General features: G+C 37.0%; 1 non-coding gene and 2 pseudogenes across 1 annotated transcript; all 3 read right to left on the bottom strand.

Moving 5' to 3' along the window:
* Positions 1-22,747: 22,747 nt before the first annotated feature.
* On the bottom strand, positions 22,748-22,886 carry LOC129251012 (U2 spliceosomal RNA; annotated as a pseudogene).
* Positions 22,887-23,624: 738 nt separating this feature from the next.
* Positions 23,625-23,813, bottom strand: LOC129250926 (U2 spliceosomal RNA). The gene has a single exon (XR_008582857.1). It is a non-coding gene; the product is annotated as a U2 spliceosomal RNA (small nuclear RNA).
* A 243-nt stretch (positions 23,814-24,056) lies between these two features.
* LOC129250885 (U2 spliceosomal RNA) lies at positions 24,057-24,242 on the bottom strand (annotated as a pseudogene).
* Between the last annotated feature and the right edge of the window lie 186 nt (positions 24,243-24,428).

The following is a 24,428-nucleotide window of genomic DNA, read 5'->3' on the forward strand; positions in this document are numbered from 1 at the left end:
TTCAAGTGATAGGAAATTAATATGGTCGCTTTCAAAAGGAGCGGGCTGCATTAATGCGGGGATGATTTGTAAAGGTGAGGCTTCTATATTACTAAAAGTCCTATTGTTAATTTTAATAGTGCTATTATGAAATTTAATAAGAAGTGTTCCAGATATATTTCTCCCCGCTTTATCGACATAAATAGCCATGTTGCAATCATTTACTAGGATAACCCCTGACTCGATCTCTTCGATTAATGGGATATGATGATTATTGCTCGTTACACATGTAGAATTTTGACTGCTTATAAGATTAGGAATACATTTAGTATTTGAAATATTCGTTATTTGGTTTTCTTTACAAATTATTATTTTATTATATTTTTCACAATCATCTATTATACCATATATAGTGTTATCATTTTTTAAAATCTGCTTAAATTCTAAATTAATTACTGAGTTTTTTCTTTTTACCGGTCTTAAGATTACGTTTTCATAGGTTTCCTTTTTTATTAAGGGAATCTTAACCAAATAAAATATTTTTTTATTAGTACTGTATAAGACAAATATTTTGGCAAACTGGAGTGCCTCTTCGGGGCTCACAAAAACAATATTTTCTTCTCTAATTTTACTTGTAGCAGTTTCAATTTCTTTTTTATCTAATATTAATGGGTTGACGATTCCAAGCTTCGCCCATTCGATTCCATTTTGAATATTTATTAACTCTTCCTTAACTAGTCTTACTCTATTTTGTAGATTTAAAACTATTTCGTTTTCTAATAATACATCTTTTCTTATTACATTAGAAATTTGATTTACTATATCTGTTAGATTTTTTAATCTTTTATTAAAAACTTCATTTACGTAAACTTGTTTATTATTATTTTTGTTTAGATCATTTATATTACTAGCTATTATTTCAAAGTCGTCGTGATCTGGAGATCCTGCGACATATTTCCAAATAGTACCTATGACATTTATTGCTCTCTTATTTTTTATAGTGGGTGTTATATTTTTTAAAATATTTTCGGTAAGGCTTAATTCGTGGATAAGGATGGGATACAGGTTATGCTGATTTGGGATGTTTTGTTGGATAAATGTATGGGTATTGGATATGGATATTGCGTACTGTGCCAGATCTATTGAATGTAAAACAGTAAAAGTTCCTTGCTGGATTTTCGCTGTACCTCTATTAATTGTCACGACATACGAAGAAGTGTAATCCAAAATTTGAACTTCAGTTTTTACAAAGGTTAAACACAATCTGTAAAAGTAATTTATTTTCTTTTAATATTATTTTTATAGACAATTATGCCTGTCATTGTTAAAACAGTTGAGTTTCTATCTTCTTTGACTATTTCCTTTTTATACCTTGGAGTTAGTTTTGATCCTAGTCTCTTGTTAACTTTGACAAAAATTTCTTCTCCTGGTAAATACATTTTTATTTCGTGCCTATTCTGATTATGGTAGTTTAAGACCAATTCAAGTAATGGTCTTAAACTACCATAATCAGAATAGGCACGAAATAAAAATGTATTTACCAGGAGAAGAAATTTTTGTCAAAGTTAACAAGAGACCTGTTTCTGTTTTTCTGTTAAACGATTGATGATTTCTTGTTTGTCCAAAACTGCTTTTTTTGGATCATTACTTGAATTTCTATTAAAAAATATATCTATCGGTTTTCTGCCGGTGGTGGAGTGAATCGACCTGTTATACTCGTGTATTGCTCTGGTAAGTAAATCGTGAAAAGTAGTGTGAAGTTTGTCTGGTTTTAAGCATCTCATAATCTCTGAAAGGGTTGAGTGAAATCTTTCTATTTGACCATTAACAGAGCTAGAGTATGGTGGTGTAGTGTAGATTTCGATGCCAAATTGATCTTTAAGGAGAAAATTTATTGATACGGAATTTAGGGACTTTTCATTATCTATGACTATGGACTTAGGGATGCCAAAAGCTAAAACGATTTCTTTTAATGGTTCTTTAATATCTTCTTTTGCCCTAGACTTTAGAATTTTGACTAAAGCGTATTTCGAAAATTGGTCTATTGCTGTTAGTACGAGATTTCCTTCGGTGGAGTAAATATCAATGTGGACAATTTGTCCAGGATTTTGTGGAATTGGTGTGGGCTGGAATTGTGGTTTATTAGGATGACGATCGTATTTTTGTTCTCTGCAAATTTGACAATTTTTAACAATTCTATTGGATTTTTCCGTCATTTTTGGGAAATAGAAATTTTTTTTTATTTGCTCTCTATTTTCCTTAGCAGCTCTGTGGGCTCTTCTGTGTTCTTTGATTAAGACCTCTTCTTGTTCTACATCCTTAATTATTTCTTTGACCTGTGACTGTGTGAATCTAATTTTGTAATTTATGAAATATTCGGAATAAAATTCTTGAATTATTCCCATAATTGGCTCGGTAGTAAGTAGTCCATTAATTACGCTAGGATTAAGATATTTTTTTAGAATTGAAATTAATATATTTCTGGTATATTGCGTTTTTTTATTATATGCCTGTGATAAGTTGGAAAGGGAATTTCAAATTTGTAGCTATCATGGTTGTCTATTAAAATATGAGTTTGGTTTTTGAAGGCGTTTATAGGACATTCCTCTGCTGGTATTTTATTGTCTGATGAGCTTTCGTCGCTATGTTGGGTCGCTGTCATTGAGTTTATCTGTGGTGGCCTAGATAGTGCATCTGCTACCACGTTTGTTTTACCGGGTTGATATCTGAGTTCATAATCGTATTCTTCTAAGATGGCTTTCCATTTCTTAATTTTGCTGTTAGTGTTTTTACTACTAAGAGCATATGTTAAAGGTTGGTGGTCTGTGAATATGATTACCTTTCGGGATCCGTACAGATAATTTCTCAGTGAATTTAATGCCCAAATTATAGCCAACATTTCCTTTTAATTTGTGGCATAATTTTCTTCGGTTTTACTCAGTGTTCGGGAAAGGAATGTTATGGGCTTTTTGTTTTGAGATAAAACTGCGCCTATTGCGTAGTCGGAAGCATCTGTCGTTAACTCGAAACATTTTTCAAAGTCGGGATGAGAGAGAACTATGTGACTTGAGACTAACGAATTTTTTAATTTTTGAAACGCATCCAGAGCATTCTGGTCTAAAGATATTTTTGTATTCTTGGAGGCATTTTTTGAGATGCGTCCTTCCTCCCCTCTTAAAAGGGATGTCAGGGGTTTAGCAAGTTTCGCGTAATCTTGTATGAAACGCCTATAATAACCTGACATGCCTAGAAAGGTTCTCAAATCTTTTAGAGTTTTTGGGGGTTGTAGTTGGGCTATTGCTTCTACTTTTTGTTTGTTAGCTTTTATTCCTTCAGTTCCTACAATAAAACCTAGAAATTCAATTTCTGTTTTTAAAAATTCACACTTGTCTAGTTGTATTTTGAAGTTTGCGGATTCTAATGTTTCAAATATTTTACATAGATTTTCGAAGTGTTCTCTTTGGAAAATATAATTATGTCATCTATGTAGACATAACATATTTTACCTATGTGGTGCCTTAAAACATCATCCAAAGTACGTTGGAAAATTGATTAAAATTAAAATTTATTTTCTACTTTTTAGTTCGATTAGCAATAAAAGCGTGTTTTTTAGTTTTTTTAAACTATTTTTTATTTTCTACTTTTTAGTTCGATTAGCAAAAAAGCGTATTTTTAGTTTCTTTAAACTATTTTTTTTTATTATGAATGAAAATTATTGTTATCATTGCAGTCAGTGAATAAATGATTCGATATATTCGTGTTATATTTAATTCCTTTCTTATCGACTGTGAGTCTAAAGCTATTCAGTTATCGGCCGTGATAAAGAAGTAATCGGGATGAAGAACTTATTTCGTGGAGGGAGCCTGAGAAACTGATTTACAAGAATAAATAAAGATTTTTCATTTTACAACCAAATTCACCTTACTTTTTGCCCACAGTAAAAAAAAGAAAATAATAATCCTGGCAATCTTAATAAGAATAATGGAAAACTTTTATCAGATTATTGCATTGTCATCGGTCCTTGATAGGTATGCAAAATTTCAAGTCGATCAGATTTTTAGAAGTCAGTGAAAATTAAGCTCAAAGATTCCGTTACATACATACATACATACAACCCGACCTAATAAAAGTGTGTTAAACAAGAGTGGACTATGCCCTCTATATCTTTTATTAATAAATTATTGAATTATTTGCCGGAATACTTCGTCTTCTTAATCGGACTTTTTCATTAATACTAGATACATTGTTATTTACTATCTACTTTATATTAACTTATTGAGCAGTAATCATCACGTTGAATGCAACGTGAGCTTATTTGAGGTCGTCAGCACTTTGAGTTAATAAAATAATTAAATTTGGAGCGAGCGGAACTGTGTAAGCAATTGTTGTGGCAGCAATTGAATTGCGAAAAGAGGTATTGAATTTTATTAAAATGAAAAACTTGTGTCAGCAATTGAATTGCGACCAGGAGTTTTGAACTTTATTAAAGTGAATATTGTAATTATTAACTGATATGTCCAGTTTTACCGCAGCTGTACCACTTTAAATCCTTGCTTCCTCCATCAAGGTAGAGAACTTTCGTTCCTGTGTCAGTGCACAACACACTCACTCTCTCTCTCTCCCGCCCCTTCGGTGTTAAGTATGCTGGTCGTTTCGTATCTCGCATACGTCTTATAAATGATTTTCACTTCATCCTTCACCCTTCAATCCTTGCTTCCTCCATCAAGGTAGAGAACTTTCGTTCCTGTGTCAGTGCACAACACACTCACTCTCTCTCTCTCCCGCCCCTTCGGTGTTAAGTATGCTGGTCGTTTCGTATCTCGCATACGTCTTATAAATGATTTTCACTTCATCTTTTCCACGAAATCTGCAGTTTCCTTTGCATACGCCAAATGGGCTAAACTCTCAATCTCTGTATCGTCTTCTTGCAAGATCTCATTTGTCCCCTGACTGCAATTTGTCAGATCCATCATGAACATTTGCTACCTGTGGTCACTCCCGTAACGTCTCTCTACGCTGCCATCGGACTCTAACAGTTATCGGCTTCTGGAACTGCATTCAGTACTTCGAGGTCAGAACCCTTAAGCAAGACAACTAATGCAGCAACCTTGTCTGCAGTATTCCATTGAGTTGTTGTTGCTGTTGCTGGAGCTTAAAGATTAGGAATGATACAATGCCGTTGAAGGACGGAGCTTTTACTTTGGGACCACTGATTAAAATATTCGGATAATTCAATTATAGTTCTTGGAGATGACTCTTCATAGCATCTACTTCAGTCTCAATTGTTTCCAGTTGCAACGCTATAGTATGTATATGTGCCTTCTCTGCTTTAAGCTTGGATGTATGTGTATCATACTTTTCCAGCTAAAATTTTTTCTGCGACGACAACTCGGCTGACACATATTCGTCTGCTCCTAGTCTGTCTCCTTCTGGAATTTTAAGTTCTCACAATGGGACTTTATCCCACTTCTAACACCAATTGTTACAGATATATATACATATATATATATATATATATATATATAGTTGGCGCGTACCCCCTTTTTGGGTGTTTGGCCGAGCTCCTCCTCTTATTTGTGGTGTCAGTCTTGATGTTGTTCCACAAATGGAGAGATCTGCAGCTTTTTTCATTTTGGTCAGATATACTAAGTTTTTGTCGAAATAAAATGCCTCACAATAATTCCTCTGAGTTCGATCACCGGATTGATCGATCACTTAATCGATTTACTTTACGTTTACACGCTTAATTTACGGCTGAAAGCCTATGCACGTACACTTCTGGCTATGTAAATGTGCTTAACATCTAGATTTCGCAACTCGTATCTTCTGGCGCCTTCTGTCTCGCCTTGTTCTGTCTTTTCATCTGGTGTCAAGGGGAATTAATATTTTTGTTGTAGTATCCCATTCCCTCGGTTTTGTTTCCAGTCGGTTCTGGAACTTGCAATATGTATATGGTCACGAAGTTAGATTCTTACTTTGAAGCAGGAGTGCGACTTATTCGGATCTTACTAAACATCCGAAGGCTTAAACCCAAAATGTCAAACATTTAATATTGAAGCAATCACTGAATGTTTTGTGAGTTGTATTCACAAACAGAAGTGTTCGTGCAACAGGGACCAAATCCACATTTTATTAAAAAATGTTTTTTTTTCATTTAATACCACTTTTTATTTCAAAACTATAAAACATAGGGTTCGTCTTTAATATAACAATTCATATAACAAATAATAATGTAATATTTCATAGTAAAGACCTAAAAAGTTGTTTAATCTATTTCGTTGATGCTTCATGATTCATACTTTTCGGCAGAATGCTGTAAGTATGAATGTGGTTTTGGAATTTTCGTGTTTTGCCACAATACGAGTATGGACCTCCTCTTTTCGCCAAGATGATGATGTAGATAGATGTAGCAACTGGTACAAATGAACATATGTCGGCAATGTGGGAAGAGAGCTACCTAAAATTAAAAGTGTTGGTAAGGTAGTGCGTCTCATGAGTTATAGCCATACTCGCTAGCGACAAATCTTACTCGATAACTGTGTTATTGCTTTCGCATGCACATTTTTCGTAAAGTTTATCGAGCATAGAGATAGCGAGCAAGGAAATGGCGAATAGAAGAGGCCTTATATAAAGAGTGGCAAAGTTAGAAACTTACTTTGAAACAAGAGCGATTTATTGTGAGACAATGTGTAACAATACTCAAAATCAAAATATTGTTTTTTTTTTTGCCTCCTTTATTAATTACACCTGTCGTACGACAATAAGTAATTATTTCTACAGCTTCGATCTCATAACATTAATCATTATCAATATTACATTTTGGTTAAGTTTTTGTGTGAGTTTACAAGTGTATGTACATACATAGGTTTAAATTATTCTAGTTATCAGCTGGGTTGGGGTTGGTCGTTTGAGTCGCCTGAAGTTTGCCCTTTCTGCTGATGGGAGTTGTCGCATGTCAGTATTTGTATGGTTCACTAAACGGGCAATATGATTTGTGCTGCGTTTGCGGATGATTTCTGCTACTGTATCGATGTTGAGGTCACGATGAATATCTTCGTTTGGGACGTACCAAGGTGCATTGGTTATAGTTCTGAGTACTTTTGATTGTAGTCGTTGAATAATGTCAATGTTACTTTTACTTGCAGTTCCTCAGATTTCTATACCGTATGCCCAGATTGGCACAATCACAGTTTTGTATATAAGGGTTTTATTCAGCAATGACAGTTTCGAGCGCCTGCCAAGTATCCAGAATAGTTGTCGGAATCTGTTTTTTACCTCATTTCTTTTCAACGTGATATGTTCTATCCAGAGAAGTTTAGTCAATAGTCATTCCAACGTATCTTGCTTTGGTGTCTATCGGGATTTGTGAATTGTTTATTGTCAGATTCTTGTGTCCTACTTTATTGTTAGAATAAACTACATGAATTGTTTTTGGTCACTAATGATTTGTATACCCCAAGCATTAAACCATGTTAGTGTTTTGTTCAAAATCCGTTGTAACTTGTTTGTTGCTGCTTCTAAGGATTTATGAGTTGCCAATAGGACGGTGTCATCTGCAAAAGTTGCTATCATGTCGATACTTGCGGGCAAGGGAATATCATCTGTGTACAGCACATATAGTACAGGCCCTAGTACATTGCCCTGAGGTACACCAGCTTCCATGAGTTGAATGTTAGAGTATTTGGCTCTATATTTCACGTAAAAGTATCTATTTGCTAAATAGCTTTTCATTAATAAATAGTAGTCGAGTGGAACATACTGTTTAAGTTTAAATATTAAACCCTTGTGCCACACGCTGTCGAAAGCTTTCGCTACATCAAGATACACAGCAACGCATGTATTTCTTTTATTAATTTCTGACAATATTTTATTTGTTACTCTATGCACCTGTTGAATGTTTTCTACGAAATCCGAATTGGTGTGAAGGAAATAAGTTTCGCGCCTGTAGTATGGGGTCAAGGCGGTCAAGTATAAGCTTCTCAAAAAGTTTTTATAATGATGGTAATAAACTAATTGGTCTGTATGAAGAAGCTTCAGAGGCGTCTTTATTAGGTTTGGGTATTGCGATGATTTCAGCAACCTTCCAAGGCAGTGGAAAATACTTCATTCGTAATGCTGAGTTAAATATATTTCTTAAGTAGAGAGTGGCTTTCTCAGGTAACTCCTTTAGAATCCTTCCTGTGATTCCGTCATATCCTGGGGATTTATTTACGTCAATTTTTGTCTCAATTGCTATTCGTATTTCTTTCGAAGTTATTTTCTTGATTGGTATATTTATGTTATTTGTGAGGTGAGCATGAAATTCTGAATTGTCAATGCCTTGGTTATTATGTTGATTTGTAAATGTTTTTTAAAATTAATGTTTTCGCCCAAGAATTTGTCCTAGTCCTTAGAGGGGGTTGGTGCATAACTGCGATGTCGATTTTTTTGTAACCTTCCATAGGGTATAGTTTGTAGTTCTAGTAGCTCCCAGTGATGCGATATATTTTTCAAACTTTTCGTCCTTGTCCACTTTTAATATATCTTTAATTTCTTTGCTATATTCAGCTTTTTTTAATATCTGGTGAACGTGTAAATTGCCATTGATGCCTTAGTTTTCGCTATTCTCTGATTTTTTCCAACATTTTATGGGGTAATTTGTATTTGTTGTTACTCACTTTGATTATAGGTGTGGAAGTTGTTGTTGCATACACTATACTGTCATTGAAGTATGCAATTGCGGAGTTTATTTCTTTTTCGCTCTTTAGGGGGACTTTAATGTTAAGGCTTTGCTGCATAATTTCACGAAAATAGTTCCAGTTCGTATAATTATTGTAAAATTTATGTGTCTTGTACTTTAGGATAGGACTGGTTTCATATCTTAATAATATTGGAGAATGGTCAGATGAGAGATCAAAGCTTGGAGTTATTTCCAGTTGCTCCCTTTTAATACCTTTCGTAATCTAAAAGTCAATTAAATCAGGTCGCTTCCGTATATCAGTTGGCCAATAAGTGGGTCTCCAGAGCTTAAAAAATTACTTTTATTTTTATTATTGCATCGCAAAGATTTTTTATTTCACGAAAATAGTTCCAGTTCGTATAATTATTGTAAAATTTATGTGTCTTGTAGTTTAGGATAGGACTGGTTTCATATCTTAATAATATTGGGGAATGGTCAGATGAGAGATCAAAGCTTGGAGTTATTTCCAGTTGCTCCCTTTTAATACCTTTCGTAATCTAAAAGTCAATTAAATCAGGTCGCTTCCGTATATCAGTTGGCCAATAAGTTGGTTCTCCAGAGCTTAAAAAATTACTTTTATTTTTATTATTGCATCGCAAAGATTTTTTATTTCACGAAAATAGTTCCAGTTCGTATAATTATTGTAAAATTTATGTGTCTTGTAGTTTAGGATAGGACTGGTTTCATATCTTAATAATATTGGGGAATGGTCAGATGAGAGATCAAAGCTTGGAGTTATTTCCAGTTGCTCCCTTTTAATACCTTTCGTAATCTAAAAGTCAATTAAATCAGGTCGCTTCCGTATATCAGTTGGCCAATAAGTTGGTTCTCCAGAGCTTAAAAAATTACTTTTATTTTTTATTATTACATCACAAAGATTTTTTCCTTTTGTGTTTGTTATTCTGGATCTCCATAAGGTATTCTTTGCATTGAAATCTCCCCCAGCAATAAAACAGCCTTCAAGAGTTTTAAGAAAGTCAAAGTATAGTGTCTTAGAATTTTTATATTATATTTAGGAGGGCAGAATATGGCAGAAAGGGTTAAATGTCCACCAAAGTCCTCAATTTGTATAGATGTCGCTTACAAGTAGTCCTGTCTATAGTGGTTCACATCAATGCATTTAATGTCTTTGTTTATAATTACCACCGTTCCACCATATGCCTTGTCATCAGGGTGATTGGTGTGATAAATAGTATAGTTAGGAATGTTTAAATAATTTATGTCTGTGAAATGTGTTTCAGATATTAGAGCTGCGTCTATGTTATTGTTTTTAACACACTTTTATTAGGACGGGTTGTATGTATGTATGTATGTATGTATGTATGTATGTAACGGAATCTTTGAGCTTAATTTTCACTGGCTTCTAAACATCTGATCGACTTGAAATTTTGCACACCTATCAAGGACCGATGACAATGCAATAATTTGATAAAAAATTTCCATTATCCTTATTGGGATTGCCAGGATTAATATTTTCTTTTTTTACCTGTGGGCAAAAAGTAAGGTGAATTTGGTTGTAAAATGAAAAATCGTCATTTATTCTTGTAAATCAATTTCATCCCCTTCAAAATAATGCCCTCTCGATGAAATACACTTATGCCAACGAGTTTTCCAATTCCCGAAACATGCCAAATAGTCCATTTCCGGTAGTGGTCTCTTGAGTTTTGGGAATAGCCAGAAGTCACACTGAGCCAAATCAGGTGAATACGGTGGTTGCGGAACGACATGCGTGGAATTTTTGGCGAAATAGTCACGAAGAACGAGTGCAATGTGAGACATGTGAGATAAATTTTCCATTATCCTTATTAGGATTGCCAGAATTAATATTTTATTTTTTTAACACACTTTTATTAGCTCGGGTTGTATGTATGAATGACTGGCTTAGACCATTAGCGTTCCACAGGAGAATTCTTAATTTATCTTGTTTGTTCATTAAATTTTGCGAAAAGTAACGTGATCATGTGTATCATTGCAGACATTTGTGAGATTAATTGTTTCATCATATCTTTCAACTCGGAAATTTCTTTGTTTTCCGTTATAGTTGCTCCAATAGACTGAGCATCATTTCTAGCGTTTATGGCTGTTACTTGGGCATAAGATAAATTTGGTGTTGTAGTACTATGTTGGGTTGTCACATTGTCTAGTGTAGTTTGTGATGCAACTTTGTCTTCTGTGTTTGTAATTGTGGTGGGATTTTTCTGTCTGAGACTTGGAAATTGCTGTATTTTTCATGATTTATAAATCATACAGCCCCTGTAATTGGCTGTGTGGTTTTTACCACAGAGAGCACATTTTATTTCGTTAATGTCCTTTACTGGGAATTCTATGGCTTTATGACTTCCAGCACATTTGACACACGCAAGGGTTTTAAAACAAAAAATTTTTGTGTAACCGTATTTTTGGTAGTTTGTGCATTGAGGCAAAGTGCTTTTTTGATGTGGAGGCTCAAATTTAATTTTGCAATGTAGTAGATGTGTAATAGTGTATATATCTTTGTTGTTGGGTTTGGTTTTTAATTCAAGTGTAAACAGTGGCAAAGGTGCTTTGGTAGTAGCGTGTAAGATATTATGAATATTTGTAACCTCATGTTCAAGTTCACATAATTCTTTTACAATTTCATCTTTATCTGTGGAGTTGTTCAAGTTCCTCGGCATCACTTTAAATCCCCTTTGTTCTTTGGGCTTATATGTATAATACTGAGTATTTTTTTCTTTTAATAATTTAGAGATTTGTGTATAGTGGCATGACTCTTTGGGTTGAATTTTTTCTTCATTGTTTTGCAGGACTTTCAGTTCAAAAACGCGATTCGGAAGTTTGTTTAGCGCATCGGTTAAATATTTAATATATTCAACATTCTGTACAAATATAGGTGGTGTTTTTGGAGTTTTCGATTTTTGCTGCTCGTTAGTGTTGTTTGTCCAACTGTTTTGTGTTACTTTTTCTTTTTCATCATGAAGAGAGAGTATATCAAATCTGTTTGATGTCAGAGTATGCGGGATTGATTTGTTATTTGTTGGTTTACTTAACTAGTAGGTTGTGATTGTTTTTTGGTTAACTAGTGTTTTATGTTTTTGGTGGTTTTTGTTGTTTCTGTATTCTTATCTGGAGAATTACGTGTTCTCTTTGGAAAAGAAAGTTCTTTATTGTTCTGCTTTTGCCTGCAAAACTATGTTGGGGCATGTAGACATGATTGGCGAGTATGAGAAAATTGAAGAGTTTGTAGTAGCGGTTCTGCTTGTTGATGCTGATGTTGTAACTGTTGTGATTGTTTTTGCGCTTGTGAGAGCTACCAGACAAGTGGTGGGATGAGAAATGCTGATTAGATCAGTTGGAGTTTGGCATTGCTCATTCCATGAGAGAGGAGTTGTGGGTATAGAGTTAAAGGCGGTTGCGAGGTGAGGTTGCCCAGCTGATGACTTACTCTTTATTTCACTTGCCGAGAACGGAATATTGTAGCTGGAGTTAGCTCTTGTTAGTTGCTTTTGCGCTGGTGAGCGGAGCCTCTCTTTGGGAGAATAGCGCCCCACAGGCATTTTAAACGTTAAATTTTTTCACTAGTTGTTTTTATTATTTTCATGTTTTTATTTTGTTTGTATTTATATTTGCAAAACAAAAGTGGGGCTTAGATAGCACAAGATGTATTGTGTTGCAGTATTAAAGCGTCTATATCGCTGTGTGTTTTTATATATTGTACGATTGGTAGATTCACTACGAAACTTTCACAAAGGAAGAGCTGATAAAAGACCAGACGTTCAATCGAGAAGCTTAACTTGTCGAAATATATAGACAACAAATTTAATATAGTAATATATAATGTTGCACGAGTGGCCTGCAATATCCCATGCGCTCCTCCCTTTGAGATTTCTTTATAAATTACCGTTCTCTGATGTGGCATGTGGAGGATGGTTCCATTTGTAGAAATCCACGCAAGTGGGGAAAGTTACTGATCGCCATTCACTTTGGAGTGGCCAGGACGATTCTTCTACATGTGGTTCAAGAAGCTCAACTGCCGGGATTAGCCCAAGTATCCTTTGGGTAGCTTCCGAACACCCGTCCCCAATGAAAACACGTACCAAGCCTCGGGTGAGAACTTCCTATACTGATGACGACCCCTGCAAACGAGCTATGGACTTCGATTTGCGGGCATGCACCTGGAATGTCCGGTCCGTGAAAGTAAAGGCTGACATCATTGCCATTCAAGAGATGCGATGGACGAGGCAACGCAAGAATAACATAGGACCTTCCGAAGTCTACTACAGCTGCCATGTAAATGAGCGCGAATTCGGTGTTGGATTTGTTGTGGGAGAAAGACTTCGTCGCCAAGTACTGTCGTTCACTCCGGTGGACGAGCGTCTCGAAATATTCCGCATCAAAGCCCAATTTCTTAACAGCTGGCTCATTTGCACCCACGCCCCGACGGAAGAAAAGGACGATGCGACCAAAGATTCCTGCTATGAGCGCCTGAAACGTTCCTGCCCCCGCCACGACATAAAAATCGTGCTTGGCGACTTCAACGCTGGGGTGGGAATGAAGGGATTTTTGGTCCCACAGTCGGAAAATTCAGTCTGCACAACGAAACATTCGGTAACGGACAGCGGCTGATCAACTTCGACGAGGTAGACTGCAGCACTATATTAGATTCCAGCATAAAAATTACTTCAAGCTACGTGGCTGTCTCGTGATCGAAAATACACAAAACCAGATCGAACATGTTGTGATAGATGGAAGACACACTTCTAGTGTTTTAGATGTACGTAAGATCCGAGGACCCAACACCAACACGAATCATTATCTTGTTGCAGCCAAAAACGTACATCTAACTACGTAAAGAATGTTCGACATAGGAAAGCTGTAATCGCAACAGACAGCCAGATGGTTCACCACTCGACCCTCACTCCTGCTCTTAGAGAGGCGACGAGAAATGTCATGATACCTCGGTGATCTGGTGACTGACGTCCAGAGCGTACTTAAATTATAGAGGGAACACTTCTCGAACTTGTTAAATAATGACAGCTGCGCATATCACAAAGAATTTGAAGATCCCGATACCCCAATCGTTGACGACTGGAATGCCGGTCAGCTACCCGACCTTGATAGCGTTGCTAAAGAATCACAAAACCGCGGAAGCCGACTGAGCTATTCAAGTGTTCTCTGTCCAATACATAAGAAGGGTGATCCAGCAATATGTGCCAATTATCTCGGATTAAGTCTTCTAAATATCGCGTATAAGGTTCTAACGAGCGTATTGTGTGAAAGGCTGAAGTTCATCATCAACCAACTGATTGGACCTTATCAGTGTAGCTTTAGACCTGGAAGATCTACAATCCACCATACATTCACTATACGCCAAGTCTTGGAAAAGACCCATGAATGAAGAATCAACCCATACCATCTTCTTGTCTATATGCGGCGATGTCTGAATTCGGTATTCCCGCAAAAGTAATACAGGTATGCTCAATACTTACAATGCCGTCAGAATTGGGAAGGACCTCTCCAAGCTGTTTGATACCAAACGAGGTTTCAGACAGGGTGGCTCGCTGTCGTGTGACTTCTTTAAACTGATGGTGGAAGGGATCGTGCGAGCCGCAGACCTTAACCGCTTATGCACATTATTTTATAAGAGGGTACTATTGTTGGCGTATGCCGATGGTATTGACATCATCGGCCTTAACAACCGCACTGTTAATTCTGCCTTTTTCAAAGGGGATAAAGAGGCAAAGCGAATGGGTCTAGTGGTGAACGAGGACAAAACCGAGTACCTCCTGTCATTAACACCGATAAAAATGTCAGCCTTCAAATCATAGAATCTCTCTTGCCAACAAGTGCTACTAAGTAGGCAATTGAGTAGTAAAGCTTTCTCTCGACGAACAAAACTAACACCCTACAAAGCTCTCATCATGGTCCTTGCGCATTGGCGACGGCAAATATCCCAAACAATGAGCTGTATGAGGTTTACGATGACATAGCGCAGCGAATAGAGATCCAGTGGCTTCGTTGTCTGGGTCATGTCGTCCGAATGGATACAATCGCTCCGGGTTTGAAAGTGTTCGACGCGGCACCAGCTGGTGGTAGCAGAGGAAGGGGAAGTCCTCCTTAACGTTGGAAAGATCAGGCTTCACTTGATGTGTCCAACACAACAACTGGCACACTTTTTAAGCTCGATCAAAATCGCGTAAGCGGTTTTCGAGCGAATCAAGAAGAAGAAGAGTTTAACACCCTTAAAGTACATACTATATTTTCATAAATAATAATGGTGCCTCTCAAGCGCAGTTCGGGTTTAAATGGTTAACCATCAACGTTTACCTTTAGTCGCTTTACACGCATACAGGATAGCGACCGTAGAGATCGTAGGATGTATGCTAGGATGATGGCATTGCGCTGGTAGATGTAGACAAGCGGCTAGAACAGCAGGAAGCGAAATGTAACGATGCAGCAGCGAGAGTACAGCGATGGGTCTGTAATGCGGGCTTGGAGCTGGCAGCCCGGAAGACATAGGCCGTGCTTATAAGCGTACAGAAGCAAAAAAAGATTACGAGGATCACGGTGTGTGGGCACGAAATATTCTCACAGCAGGCGGTTAAATTCTCGGTTATAAGCTTCAAGCATCATTAGGCAGCAGTTAATTGTAAAGCAGCGGCTTTCAACGGCTCACGCACGAGAATTCTTCCTAAAATAGGTACCCTGCAAGGAGAGAGGAGACGACTCATATCAACTCTATTGTATTATATGCAGCGCAGATATGCGCTGTGGCCAAACATAGCCATATGCGTGAGGTGGTTTGTACCCACATACGCAGGGCACTACGTACTGCATGCGCTTATAGAACGGTAGCAGACGACGCAATATGCTAGAAAGGTACCAGTTGATTAGTTTTCATTGATGTTCTAGTACTCAATCCAGCTAAGTCAGAATTCGATAGTTTTGAAAAAAAGAAGGAAAAAGAAAAAAAAATAATAACCTTATATCCCATATTATTTTATTTCGTTGGTTTCTTTTGTTATTGGTTTTTAAGTTTTGTATGCACCTTTGTTAGCAGCTTGGCAGTGGCGATGAACAAGCCGACGACAGATACAGACGCTTGAGTCAAACACTCACTACAGTATCAAACCGAAGACAAGACAATAGTTTGTGAGTATTGTTTCTTTCCCCCCGCAACAACTTTCGAAGGCAGTGGGAGGAGTGTATACTATCGATGGCGTAAAGTCTCCATACGCCCACAGGAGCGGAACCTGGATTCAGGAACCTATTGTATCAATAGACATAAACGCGGCTAACGCGGTTCCAGGGTAGAAATCAAGTGTGTTAGTGTTAGTGGGAGCATGCCTCATATACCATTGGTGTGACGGCACCTTTGATAACGTTTCTGACATTTTGATTTCAACCTCCTGACAAAAAACAAAAGAATAGTTACCGCTTTTTTAACCTGTCTGTCTTGTTTACCTCTCACCCCATTTAATGGGGAGGCCTTTAATGCAGGTATTTGTATAATATTTGCTTGTGTATAGCACTATTTTAGTTTTTGTGCTCGCTCAGAACTAGCTTCAGATATTTCCCTGATCGTCCACGTAAGTGATGGGATTACAATCAGTATTTTGAAAATTTAAAAGTGAAGTACACTTAGGGTCCCGGAGTAGGAGAGAAGAGACCGCATCCTGAGGAGCCCAGTTTATTTGTAAGCAGTATTTCTATCATATCTACAATTTCATGTACAAATATGTCCTGCCTGTAGAATATACGTGCTGACACGGTGGGATTCAATTTAGGTGGATTTGTTGTCGAATCCCTCCATGATTTTGAGGGGAGAGGATAAGAAGCTTATTAGCCCTAAATCCTTTTGTTTTACATACGAGGCTCTGCCACTTTTGGGGATCAAAACCATCCCCCCAGATATTTCTGAGAAGAGTGCTTGGAAGGTTGCAAACTGCTGACATGAATAGGTTCAGTCGCCGTTTGGCTTTTGGATTTAGTTTGGAAAAATTTGATGTTTCGATAATATTTTCCGTAAACTATTATATTTTTTCAGAACTGTCTGAAATTTCAATTGGAGTTATTTGATTTTGATGAAACACTAACTTTTAGGGTAGACCTGCAGTAGATTGTAACCCCTCTCCATTTTTTGTGGTTCAATCGCCCCGAATAAGATTATAGTTTAGAATGTACGAGTAAAAGTCGACATGTCAGATTAAACCACGTTTCCGAAACGTAAATGTCTTCAACATCGGATTCCTCAAAAATATTCCTAACATAATTCGGTTTGTCTCTGCTAAGGCTTATTGCATTAAAGTGATTGCTTACACAAAATATCAATTAAATAACTGAAATTTTAAAAAAGGTGGGTCCAGCGAGTTTGGCTCCCGAAATGAGCTAACTTTGGATTTTAGCTCCACACCTATATCACAACCTTTTATCTAATCACTGCACAACGTAAAGTTTTGTTTTCATAATTGCAAAATGTTCTTTGACTTCTCTTCAACGTGTGAAAATACAAACAATACCTCTTAAATGTTCGTTAGACAACAAATTCTCTAAAACATAGGAAATAGTTTTTTCTAGACTCATAGAACTAGTCTAGTTTTGACTTTAATATTTAAAAAATCAACATTACGAGCAATGAATATGAATGAATATAAATTATTTTATTCAAGATCCCAATTAGATAACGAGTATTGAAGTTTTATATCGTCTACTTAGGCCGAAAATTTCTAGATACAACTATCAATTTGAAATGGATTTCAATCGATCGAGATTGGGTATACGAGTATATCAGTTTTCATATCAATTAATAAATCGTTAAAATATTAATATCAAAACTCTTCAAGACTAATTCCTTAAGTCTAGGAATAAATATTTCTAATGTTTGATCCATTTATAGAAACGTGGTATATAACTTCTGCTCAAATATGAACGAGGCGTTATCAATAAAACGGTCCGCGGATGACATATGGCAAAAATAAATTTTTTGTTTTTTGGTAGAACTGTTATAAGCTTACATGGCAAATTTCAGCGTGATATGTCACAGTTTGTTTTCTGTGCTACTGTAAACAAGTGAAGCTCGAGTGTGTTCTTCGAATTCTCTTTATGACTTCAATTGTCTCAAAATGTTTTCCACGGAGCGGCAACTTGAGCTTGGGAAACAGGAAAAAGTCACATGGAGCCATATCAGGCGAATACGGTGCTTGCGGAACGATATTAACATTATTTTTGTTCAAATAATCGCGAACAAGACGTGATGTGTGAGCTGGTGCATTATCGTGATGCGGCCGCCGTAGCCGAATGGGTTGGTGCGTGATTACCATTCGGAATTCACAGAGAGAACATTGGTTCGAATCTCGGTGAAACACCAAAATTAAGAAAAACATTTTTCTAATAGCGGTCGCCCCCTCGGCAGGCAAAGGCAAACCTCCGAGTGTATTTCTGCCATGAAAAAGCTCCTCATAAAAATATCTGCCGTTCGGAGTCGGCTTGAAACTGTAGGTCCCTCCATTTGTGGAACAACATCAAGACACGCACCACAAATAGGAGGAGGAGCTCGGCCAAACACCCAGAAAGGGTGTACGCGCCAATTATATATATATATATATATATATAATATATATATATAAGAACCATGACTTGTTGTCCCACAATTCCTTCCTTTTAAGACGAATGTTCTCGCACAAACGCCTTAAAACGTCTAAATAATATTCAGCGTTAACCGATCGGCCTTGCGGAAGGAACTCCGAGTGCACCACACCTTCGTAATCGAAAAAAAACAGTCAGCATAACCTTAATTTTTGAGCGACTTTGGCGCGGTTTTTTGGGTTGATGTACGGCCATCTTTGAACGATTTGTACCACTGGAAAACACGTGCACGCGATAGAGCAGAGTCCCCATAGGTTGTCTGCAACATTTTTAAGGCGTCTGAAGCCGAAATTTTGTTGGAATAACAAAATTTCAAACAAATTCTTTGTTCAACTTGAGTTTCCATCGTTAAATTCGAAGAACACACTCGAGCTTCACTTGTTTACAGTAGCACAGAAAACAAACTATGTGACATATCACGCTGAAATTTGCCATGTAAGCTTATAACAGTGCTACCAAAAAACAAAAAATTTATTTTTGCCATATGTCATCCGCGGACCGTTTTATTGATAACGTCTCGTTCATATTTGAGTAGAAGGTATAAGTATATTACAATTTTTTTTTATGAGTTTTATTTGGCATATATATTCCTAAGGAGTATTTAATTGTTGTTTCTTGTTTTTTACAAATTTACATATTTGTCATTTTGTTTGGTGCGCTGTCTAATAAACATCAGTGTTCATTCTCGTCCGTGCAGTTAAGTGAGGTAAAAGAAAAAAAATATGGAAACAAGAGGACATAGTGAATAGGCAACGTCTTTGTAGTAGATTTTATTAAGCGTTAATTAATAATAGTAGAGTTTTAGCTGACATCATAAAGCAATATTAAAATAATCCAATTATCAGCGACATCCAATTTCGAAATAGTTAGATTAGAGTGCATTAAAAATTAACTGAGTTACTCGATAACTTTGTTGTTGCTTTCACATGTAAATTTTTCGTGAAGTTAATCGAGCATAGAGATAACGCGCGGGGAAATGGCGAATAGAAGAGGCCTATTAATATCAAACTGTATTATCGATTCCAATTGGAATAGGGCTGTCATTTAGATAAAAATTAATTTACAAGGAACGACTCCACGCGCGGTAGAAATACGTCACATAATCGAGCCACTATTAATGAGCTCACCACAAAACTCGAAAAAATTTAAGAAATGTGTAAAACCATTTCCAAAGAAATAATCGAGCTAAAGAAAATCAAATTTTGAAATCCGGCCAATCCAATGATATCCAAATCAATAATATAGCCCACTTCTCAACTGATGAGGAAGAACTTACTCGCGAAACCGACTGGATTTTGAAGAAGAAATCAACAAAGAAGAGAAAGGCAGAGTCATCTCAGAGATTTTGAAAGCAAAAAAATTTTTCAATTGAAGACCACAGAAAATTATCAAAAACTTTTTCCACTGAAATTATTTCCTAATACACTTCTGAAAATAAACAAACGCGGCCAATTAAAGTTGTTGTTAAAAAACTACCCCATTCCTGTGAACTTAAAGCAATCATAGAAAACATGAAAAAACAAGGCTTTGATGTCCTAATTGCTCACAATAAACTAAAAAACCAAGGAAGTCCTAAATATGTCCCTGTTAACATTCGACTATCTAACTATCTATAAAATTAATACTATTTTAAACTCAGTTGTCTCGATCGAACCTGTCAAGTCATCAAATCTGATACTATATACAATGCAAACTATGCCAGTCGTACGGCCACAGCTGACTAGATGCGAAACTCTTTTTGTCGAGAGAGCGCTGAAAAATGCGCATTTTTATTAACATTCGTCAGTAATGCCACCCCGGAAGATATATTGAATCGGTATTTTTTAGTCAAAATAAATTATTCAAAATGGATATACAAAAATAAACAACAAACATACATAAGTATAAACAAACACATAAGATGGGCTCTAAGCTAGCGTTGGGGTCGGCAGGTTGCGGATAGCCGGACGGCCTGTAATAGCAGGTTAGTTGCGAATAAGTTTTGACAAATAAGTAACCCCCGACAAAGAGCGGCAGAGACGGAGGGCACGGTATAAAAGCCACCGCCTTTCACAAATAAATGCCCCCTTCACCATGTAACGGCATGGTGAACGCAAAAACCAAAATCCAGGGGCGTCTGACTCATAGTGGGCGGCTACCTGGTCAGCGACTGTTCTCCATGTTAGGAGCGGCTGGTGATAATATGACAGTACGGCCTGCGGGCCATCAGGATTGATTAGTAAGATCCTGATTATGGCATACTAGATCAGAAGCAGATTGTGATCGGGCTGGAGCAGTAAACCTCTGTAATCTGAGTAGGCAGAGTTAAATCTAAATAAAATGATTTACAGAAGGGTTTATTGCTTCTCCGCCTTATTAAAACCTGGCAAGTCTCACAAAGCGCTTAAAGCGCGTAGTCCTAAGTGACCATGTAGGCTGGGTTAAGATTACTCCGCATTAGTTCCGACTTCAAGTCTGGCGCTGAACACTGGCACCCATAAGGACCAGTGTCAACCTTAGTATGGCCTCCCTGTCCCATAGATAACCATAGGACTTACAGAAACTACATACACGTGCAGAGATAGCAGCTGTGAGTTTGGGCCCATAAAGCATGGACAAAATTAAAAATAAAAAACAACAAAACTCAATGAAGAAAACAACAACAATGCTGTTGATGAAGGAGGAGTATTTAGGAAGAGTTCTGTTATCAGTAGAACTCCCCCGCAACCAGCAGCCGCTACAAGTAACACACCTTCCTTGTCAGCGAGCCAACGACGAACCAACAGAGTGGCAGCGCAAACAAGCTCTATCCTTGAGTGGATCTTAGGTATCCCAACACGCCACAACAAAGACAAGTAACAGTGGCAGCTGAACTCCCCGCGATTGATGGACAACCACCAAAAAAACCTGACATCGCCATCGGAGCCAATATCTTGTTCTTTAGCTGATTTGATTGGGCGCCTTGGAAAGGAAATTGACGGTCTTATGGAATATGCTGACACACACCGCAATGTCCACAATGACATAAGGAAAATGGTTAGCAAAATAAAATTTGCACACGCGGAGGTAACCATGCAGTTGAAAGAGGAAAAGATGACTAAAGTGATTCGCAGCCCTTTGCAGATGTGCAAAACAGCAAGAGTGGCTGAAAAAAGAATTCTTTCGTCAGAGAAAAGGCTGAGATCTAAAGCCAGCCCAGAATCGATAGCACACGAAGGAGCAACATCGCCTGATCCCAAGAAAAGAAGGTCAAATACGCCGCAGAAACCGACATCCTCTGCGACCGCAGAAAAATGGCAGATGGTTCAGAGGAATTGAATTAATTTTAAGACAAATAATTATAAATATTTCAATCGCGGCATTTTTCCATGAAGCAAAAACGGTTTACGTCAGTTACTTTCGGAGCGTTTTATCTGGTAGCCCTTTATTTCGTCTATCAGCGGTTCATTATCCCATGATGTGTGAATGCTGGTAAGTTTTGAAAGGAGCTCAAGGGCGCCATATCACTCAGAATGAAAAAGTTTCGCATCTTATTATCTATGGTACGGCCATATACAAAACAATTGTGGTAAACAGGCAAGATGTGTTAAGTGTGCAAGCAAACATAAAATCATTTACTGCAATAAGCCCGAAAAAGGGAAACCGAATTGCTGTAACTGCGAAGAAGCCCATCTAGCCAGTTATATAGTGTTTATAGTACACATGGTCTAAAACAAAAAACTAATGATACTGCTTGCTATGAAGATGCACTAGCTCATATACTACGGAAGCTAAATGAGGGAATGGATGTCAATAAAGCACTGGAAAGCCGCTTTTCTAAACTTGAAAGGTACTTATCAGAATCTAACTATGTCTAAAACCCTGAAAATACTTCTATGGCACTCGAACGGTCTACTAAAGCACAAAAAATTAGTTGGAGATTGTACTCAATTCGGAAAATGTTGATGTGTGTATGATATCTGAAACGCATTTCATAACGCAATCAGATTTACAAATTGAAAACTATGAGACCTATCACGTCATTCACCCAAGCAATTGTGCCCGAGATGGTAGTGCAATTATAATAAAAAAAAATACGTGTCTAACGGTTAGACGCGATAGAAGTGAAACCTTCCGTAAAACAAACTGAGAGAGAATGAGACGAAAGCAGCATTAGGAGCGGGATAATTATAGGTTCATTATAATATTGCTATAGAGTTCATATTTTATTTTCTTCATTTTATTATTATTCATCCTCAATGTTTTCAATTTCAACAAATGATACGAGTGGCTTATGATAGATAAAATATGATACAAATGCTTTGGTTTCGATGTTGTCAAAAAAAAATACCCAAACGGACCGAAGAAACAGACTTACAAATTTCTTCCATTTTCGTCTACTTGTATTCATATAAAAATGTATGTCTCTTCCCACCAAAGCTAAATGTATTTGTATATTTCTTCTTGTATTTATTCAAGGCCGAAATCCCGGCGGTACTGCAATACCGGGCCAACTCGTGGCAGAGGTGGATAAAGCCCCTAAAACACTCCGCCCATTTCCAAAAATTAGTTTAACACTTTGATCTTAGCCATAAGGCCGAGAAGCGATAACTATACACAACCAACAAACTACCTTGTCATTACATTTTCTAATAAACCTTTTGAGAATTACACGCTCACAAAAATTAATGTACGAAATATTTATACCGATTCACTTAAACACGGCGAGCTGTTTGATTTCATGTTCGTGCCTGTGTATGTGCATTTGTGCGTTCATATCGCCACAGTGCATGACTACCAGCCTTGGCTGAGAACAGTAAGAAAATGTATTCGAGCGTATATATGTATGTATGTACGTTAGTGTGTTTGTACGATTGTGCTCTGCGCTCAGCTCTGTGACGATTTTACTGTGAGCTGCGCAGGTTGGGGTATTCTTGCAGAATTTAAAGATGATTCACACACTGTCGACCGACTGGGTACAGTTGTCACAAGTGATGATATGTATAATTTTTATATGAAAAATCAAGGCGAATCTTTTGAAGGTGGTAGCAATAACACAGCTGATTTGTTATTTTTTTCTTCCGCCGTGTACATTTGGTTGTCAACACAAAATTGAATTACGAAACGTTTTACTTAGCTTAGTGTATGAATTCACCTTGGAAAAAATTCAATTTTCTTCTATAATCAATTTTAATAAAAAAAAACTGTTTTCAATAAATAATCAGAAATGTCCTACAATGCAAATTTCACTTCAAAAAAAAATTCCATTTTCGTCTACATGTATTCATATAAAAATTTATGGCTCTTCCCACCAAAGCTAAATGTATTAGTATATTTCTTCTTGTATTTATTCAAGGCCGAAATCCCGGCGGTACTGCAATACCGGGCCAACCCGTGGCAGAGGTGGAGCAAGCCGCCCCTAAAACACTCCGCCCATTTCCGAAAATCAGTTTAACATTTGTTGTCCTCCGATGGAGGATCTATCAGATGTTAAGCTGATAGGAACAGATACCACACTACCTACTTCAATAGATTTTCTAATAAACCTTTTGAGAATTACACGCTCACAAAAATTAATGTACGAAATATTTATACCGATTCACTTAAACTGACTTTCAGTATCTAAACCAAAAAACTGTTTTCAACAAATAATCAGAAATGTCCTACAATGCAAATTTCAAAAAAAAAAACAAATTCCATTTTCGTCTACATGTATTCATATAAAAATTAATGGCTCTTCCCGCCAAAGCTAAATGTATTAGTATGTTTCTTCTTGTATTTATTCAAGGCCGAAATCCCGGCGGTACTGCAATACCGGGTCAACCCGTGGCAGAGGTGGAGCAAGCCCCTAAAACACTCCGCCCATTTCCGAAAATCAGTTTAACATTTGTTGTCCTCCGATGGAGGATCTATCAGATGTTAAGCTGATACGAACAGATACCACACTACCTACTTCAATAGATTTTCTAATAAACCTTTTGAGAATTACACGCTCACAAAAATTATTTATATCAACATATAATATAAGGCTTCGTAACTAAATAACTTTTAGGCCAGCGATGACAGCAATGACTAGCAATGTGAGCTTCCGATCCAAAATCCTTGGTTCGAAGAAAAAATAGAAGTTATTTTTATTTAGTTCGTCGCTACG

This window comes from Anastrepha obliqua, chromosome 6 (genome assembly GCF_027943255.1).
Source record: "Anastrepha obliqua isolate idAnaObli1 chromosome 6, idAnaObli1_1.0, whole genome shotgun sequence".
In the NCBI taxonomy this organism is placed as follows: Eukaryota; Metazoa; Arthropoda; class Insecta; order Diptera; family Tephritidae; genus Anastrepha; species Anastrepha obliqua.